Source organism: Belonocnema kinseyi, chromosome 4 (genome assembly GCF_010883055.1).
Source record: "Belonocnema kinseyi isolate 2016_QV_RU_SX_M_011 chromosome 4, B_treatae_v1, whole genome shotgun sequence".
Classification (NCBI taxonomy): Eukaryota; Metazoa; Arthropoda; class Insecta; order Hymenoptera; family Cynipidae; genus Belonocnema; species Belonocnema kinseyi.
The window spans coordinates 43,655,456-43,662,894 of NC_046660.1; positions in this window are offsets into that span (position 1 = coordinate 43,655,456).

A 7,439-nucleotide genomic window follows, 5' to 3' on the forward strand; every position below is an offset into this window, starting at 1 on the left:
AACTTTAAAATTTTATTTAAAAAAAAATTGAGAAATCTAGAAGCAGTTTAAAATTTAACGATTTCACTTATAAATTAAACACCGCTTTCTTTTTTTTTGAAAAAAAAAACTAAAAAATAGAACAAGTAAAATTGTAACACTAAAAATTTAAAAGTTCCTCGAAAATCTAAAGATTTAAAGCTTTCTATGTAAAGCAATTGTTTTTTTTTTTAATATTTGGTTTTAAATTACTCGTCTTAAATAAACAGTGAAATATTACTAAATATGAATTACTTATTCTTTTTCCACATTAAGTTTACTTATTAAAATTAATATAAAGAAAAATAATATAAAGAAAGACCTGCAACATTGAATTAAAAATACATTATTGATAAACCATGAAATTTTTTTTATTTAAAAACAAAATTATTGGAACAAAATGATATATTAATTTCAATTCTTATTAAGACTTTCGGATTAAAAGAGTCACAGTCTAGAAATTCTCAAATTTTGAACGGATATGCAATTGTTTGGTCAAATTAATTATTGTTCAGATTTCTATACTTAGAGTACAGATCTATTTAAAAAGTAATTTATTTATTTATATTTACAGTTGATAAAATAAAACTGTTTTTTTATCAAAAAGTTTCAACTTCGAATGCTTGTAATTTTTAATTGTTCAAATCTTCAAAACAAAATAAAAATTAAAAATCTAAGCGGTAAAATTAAATGTGAAAGATTTTCGAATTCAGCACACTAAACTAAACGATATAATAATTATAACAATCACAATTTGACTAGTTATTTAACAAACTTCTGTAGGTACACGAAAAATAAAAAATAAACGAGTTTTTATTAAAATTTACTAATTTTTAACTGAAAATAAGAAACGAATTTTCAACAAATTAGTCCAATTTTCAAACGTAGAAATTAATTTTTATTCAGAAAGATAAAGTTTCAACTAATCATATTATTCTCCAATCAAAAAGACGGATTTGAACGAATAGGTAAATCTCATCTAAAGTAGATAAATCTTGAGCTAAAATATGTACATAGATCCGAGGGGCAAATCACTCTCGAATCAGTGTGATTAATGCAAAGAATTACTGTAAATAATGAAGGCGATACGGAATCATTGTGAGTTTAATGCGAGGTTTAATGTAACTCGTTATTTAGAAAGATCAGTAAGAAGCGTGAAGAAAATAATGTATTTCCGTAACTCGAACGCAAATTTAAGGAAGAGAATGAGAATAGTGTTCGGAACGTGAATATCGTACGAAATAACGAAAATAGTGTATTGCGCTATCCCATAAAGCGACCCTTTGCGTGTACAAACGACTCGTCGTGACGTGACGCGGCACAACAGTTGATCGACTGCAGAGTATTTCTAATATTTTGAAAGTGAAAAACGCGTCAATGAAAAAGCTGTGTGTTAACCGTACGAATTTGTATCTCGTACCATTTAGGAACAGTCAGAGATTAATAATTATAATCAATTTCGTAAAATATGTAACGTTTCAGAATAAAGCAAAAATAACATTTGCTGGGGAGTAAGATATAATTACTAGTTTTTGTGTATTTGTTCACTTTGATTTATTTTTGAAAAAAAATTGAAAACGTCGATCAAATATTTAAATCTAATAAAGTAATAATCAATTATTGACGAATAAAAATACAATAACAGGGTGTCTACTGTACGGAAATTCAAAGAAATTCGGGAACTTGGAAAAAAATCCCGGAAAATCCAGAAATTGTCCTGAGTTTTATTTTATTTATTTTTTTTGTATGGGAAGTGTATTTCATTTCCTCATAATTTATAGTTTTTTTCTTGTGCCTTGACCTACTTGAGCTACTTTTTTCTTACTTAAAATTCAAATTAAAAGAAAAAAAACTAAAAATTTTTAAAATAAATTTTCACATTTCAATCGAGTAAATTACGTATTAGTTTGGTTCAACATTGTTTTATCTGAAAATTTAATTATCAAATTTTGATTGACAATTTATCTTTTTAAATACAAATTCACCTTTCTTTGGTAGAAATCAATCTTGCTAGTTGAAAATTTATGTTCTGTTCTAAAATATTATTATTCAAGTTACAAAATTCAATGTTTTTATTCATAACTCTGTTTAAAAATGTAACTGCTTTTTTTTTAATATTGGTTTTCTTTGTTATGAAAATTTTTCCCTCACTGAAAATTTTATTACTCTAATTGAACAATTGATTTATTGCCAATTAATTCATTTGCTTATTTGAAAGTTCACCCAAAATTCGGGTGTAATTGGATTTTTATTTTCTTGTATTTTTGGATGTGGAAGTGCTAGCTTATATAAAGTAGCACCTCCGCAAGAAAACTAATTTTTTTGAAAAAAGGAAAAGCCCAAAAATTTTATATAGCGTACAAAAAAAAAGGATCTCAAAAAAAGATCAAAACTCTGAGCGATGAAGAATTTCAAAGTTTGGTTCTGGAGGTGCTAGATTAAGGAACCATTGAAAATATTGATTTGAAAGTATAATTAGAAATATTTAATCGAGCTAGAAGTCAAAATTATTTGTCCTCGTTCCGAAAGACAAATTCCATATATTTTCAAGTTAGTTTACAGATATATTATTAATAAAGGGAAAAATAAAAGAAAATCTCGACGAAAATACTAATAGGAAATCAAACTCAAATAACTTCTCAAACATAAGACATAATGAAGGAGAGAAGAATGAAAAAGAGAAGAACAAAAGGCATATTTTCCTTCTGAAAATTCGTAAAATTCCCAGTCCGGCGGCAATAAAAAAAATTCGATTTTAACATAATTAACCAAGAACATCTTTTCAATTATTTTTTTTTCTCTTTCCTCTAATGCTTTGAAAATTTGAAATTATTAATTATTTAAAAAATGTTTATCAACAAATTTATAGTTTGGCTATTTTTTAAGTGAGGCGCATAATTTGTTTACGGAATGAACTAAGAATGTCTTTCGATGAACATTTCCCACCATTCCTTGTAAATTTATAATAATTATTATTCATTTAAAAAATATTCATAAACATATTGAGAGTAAAAGTATTTTTCAATTAATCAACACAGTTTGTTTACGAAGTTAACTAAGATTACTTTTGCGATGAATCTTTCCTAAGTTATTTGTTAAATTTGCAAGAATTATTAATTATTTAAAGAACTTTCATAAAAAATTCAGAATTTGTATATTTAAAAAAAGGAAAGGGTCAGTATTTTTACAAATTCAACTAAGAACATCTTTCCGATTAATTATAATAATCAAATTTTCATGATTTATTATTTAAACTACTTTCATGAGCAAAAAAAGAGTTTAGGCTTTTTTTTAGAAAATGCTTTATTTGTTTACGGAATCAACAAAGAACGTATTTGCAATCACTTTTTACTACGACACTTTGCAAATTTACACTAATTATTTATTATTAAAATAAATTTCATAAACGAATTCAGAACTTGACTTTTTTCTTAGATTTTGAACCATTTGTACATTTTAAACAAATTCGTTTTTATAAGTAAATGCACCATATATTTAAAAAGGATTTAAAAAAAAGAAATTAAAGCTGTAAGACGGTAAAAACTTTCATTTTCATTAGTTTCAGTAATTATTTATTTTTATTAATTTCTTCCAGCAATTTCTTAATAGTCTGTATGAATTTTAGTACAAATCGATGACAATGCGCCTACAAACGAAATTATTCAAATTACTCTCAGTTGCCTAAGCATTTGGCCAGATGAGATGAAAACTGCAGAAAACCACCTCCCGAGTTTAGCCGGGTTTTCAAAATTCGACTACACAAACCGGTCGTACGTCGTAGATGGTCACCCATCAAAATGCTAATGGCGCTTGAAATGGCTTGACATTTGACTCTTCTCGAGGCGAGATCATTTATCATGTATTTCTATAAAAAATTGTACGCACCCACATTTTAGATGTGTTTTCCAAACTTGCATAAAAATGTTTAGTGTTGCGCAATAATTTATTCTGCATCTTGAGAGGGTAGTCGTGCGGAGCCGTACACAAACAAAAGTTATTAAAGCAAAAATGAATATCGCGGTATCATATTAAACTTCATTTACAAATAAAATTAAAAATAAAAACCCAAAAAGATTAATATTCAGTTAAATAAAATATTTTAATTTTAATTTTTTTTTATTATTTCGAAACCCTTTTAAAGTTAGTATTAATTTTAAAAAAGGTCTCAAATCTAAAATATCATTTAATGAAAATGAATGGACACTTACTTGTTACAGATGTACAGCCTGAACTTAACAAATTCAATAAGTCCTTCACTGTTATCCAATGGAATGTCTATTTGATTAATAAATCCTTTCACCTTTTTTGATAAAAAAATATATATTAATAGCTAGAAAAAGAAAAAACCTAAGGCACCTTTTTCACTGTACTCTGGGATTTCGGGGGCCTGCGGATGAAGAGAGAACCAATAATTCTCTCGCCACCCCCTCGCTCACGCAATCCAACGAATGAAACTAAATCACGGCCTCGACAACCCGCACTATCGAGGTACGAATTCAGCTGCACCTGGCGATTGAGAAAAACGGAGGCATACTAATTAGCCAACTGTTACAATGGTCCAGCAAAGCGTCAACTGTCACGATACCTCCTCCACTATGGCCTCTCGTTAATGAGAGTAACTATCCATACAGGACTCCTTAGGAAGAGAAAAGGATAACACACAAGACTTCACTGTGATGATCCACTCAGGCAATGCACCCACTCCCCTTGTTCCAAAAATTAATTTAGCCTACGATTTAATCAATTAAACTCAATAAAAAAACAAAGAAGGGAGAAACCTGTTTAGAATTAAAATTAAGGGGAAAAGAAGACCTCACTCAGTCTCTGCATCTCACTCTCTCTTTCCCCTCCCATCTCCGTATTACATGATCCTATTCTGTAAGTTAAGAAAAAAAGGGAAAATCGAAGTGTCCTCATCCGTAAGTCACCCTAAATTTTGGGGACGAAATTGCCGAATTCCGGTGGGGTTTGTTACGAGCGAATGTCACATTAAAATTCTTTTTGAATTAATTTGTTTCGAAATATTATTTCGAAACACATTGGTTTAAAACCCTATGCAAGTTACAAGGCTAATCTGCTCGCTCGTAATTCGAGAGGTATTGCTGACGCTGCATACCAAGCGCAAGGCTAGAACGAGCCAACTTACGAATGAGGAAATTAACGATGTATAAAATAATACTAAATTAAAATTGTTTCTCGACGAAATTATGCTTTCTTATTTTTCATAAGCATAATTCTACTATTTCGAATAGGCTGATTATATAAGGGTGAATTATGTACAGCCAGAAGGAAGGAAAGCACGACCATGGTCAACATACCCGCATACGTGAGAGCACCACGCTTACTCTCTCTTTCTCGCCCATGCCTAAACGTAGCGCTATCCTTTAAGCTTTACACGTGGCCTTGCCTCCTTTCCTTCCTCCACATATTTTTACATGCAACCAAGCTACGTACGATGACCACGACTATAGTTCATTGTACCTGAACCACTCTACTCTCTTTTTCTCTCCGTCCTCCCACCCTCTTTCTACATAAGCCTGCCCTTCAACAACATGCATTGCCTGCTGTACAGGCTGACAGCATGAACACTTGGCGAGATTCAATACAATACTATGCGTTCACGCAACAAAAGAGCAAATGCCAAACGCCCAGTTTGATCAGTCAAGGGTCGGAAGTAATAAATACCCAATATTGAGTTAAAAATTCCAACCTGCATCCATTTCGAGGCAAATTAAAATTCAAAATTATTCTTTGAAATACATGAAAGAGCTCAAAGCGCTTTACTCATATAAAGTGCTGACGAGTCTTCTGCTTCGTAATTAAAAAACCTAAGCGAGGCATTTGGCAATAACAAATTCTTACACACAAAATGCAAGCTAAGAAAAATACAGTACATTCTTCTGCCTGCTTGAAACGAAATTAGAAATTTAGAATTTATCACTCTTTTATTGTGAAACATAAGTCAGTGGCAGCAGAAGTAACGAAACGGAGTAATAACTTCTGAAGGATTCGATTTTCTTCTATGAATTCTAGACTCATAGTCTCGTATCCTATCTTGCCTGCTCAAAAAAAAGGTTAGACATTGTTGCCTACCTATTGTGAAACGTAAGTCAGTGGCAGCAGAAGTAACGAAACGGAGTAACAGTTGTGCGCGTGTATTGTGTGGCTCTCGCGGATGCCAAAAAGGACAAGAGCAGATTATTTAAAAAATAATCAACGAATCAGAAAAGGATTTTCTTTCGCCTGTTATCATTCATTTTTGTTTTTAATCGAAAATTGACAGAGAAGACCAAGAGTGCATCTTTCCTTCTGGCTTCCCTTCACCCTTTCGAACGAATGAGCGGTATTTTAAGTTCTTCTTATTGGTAAGTTGTATCGAACCGATTTTGTACCTTCTTTTTCTATTATGTGGCACGTTCCACCCATTGTAGGACGTGTCCCCTTTCACACCTTTTTCCTTATAAGTGTTATTTTTTTATTAGAATAAATTCAGTGTGCACGCAGTTGAGGGAGCAAACTTTTTCCTCCATTCCGGTAGGATCCTTTCTTTCTTTTTTCTGTACAGGGTCAACAACTCTCAGTCCGAGAGTGAGGTTACTAACCAACAAAAATAATTAAAGGAAAGACGAGCTTCACTCGTCATTTCTTCAGTTTAGGGGAAGCCTCCCCCCGCTTACAATTCTACTTTATTTCAGGCAACATCGTTACCCGGAAGGCAGGCAGCACATCTTTCTTTGTTTTCCTATTTTGGATGTTAACATTGAAAATTTTTAATAAGTTCATTCGTACGTGACACTGAGACTAAAATTGGCTAAAATAAAAAAGAAAGCAGACTCAATTCCAAGCATAAAAAAAATTCTCTTGATACGATTATTTCTCGCTTGCCAATCCACGCTCGAAGTTACTTTGTTTTTGCCGGTGCGAGTTTGAAGTCTCCAATACGCGCGCGAAGCGCTGTATTTCTATTTTTTATGCATTGCTCAAGGTATTGTTATGTGAAGAAACCATTCATTTGCTTCATTTAAGTTTCGAACATGCCTCCTACATCAATATTAAGGTATAAGGGTATATTTTAGGTAGGTTTTAAATAAAAAAATAACGCTTAAAAAAAATTCTCGGTATAATTTTTTTATTTTCCTCGACCTTTTTCAACTATTTTGCACGCCACACTTGAAGTTGAGTTTATGGCGTTTTTTACGTACGAGGGTAGTTCAATAAGTCTTTAGAATGAAGTATAAAACAATTTTTTTTGGGTAAATTTTTTTTTATTTTTCAACATAATCACCTTGGAGCTCTATACACTTGGTCAATCTCTTTTAAAGTTTTTTTAATCCTTCAGAAAAGTGCGTTTTCGGAAGTTCCTCAAAATAAGCACTTACAGAGGCAATGACGTCTTTGTTGTCTGGAAATCTCTGTCCACC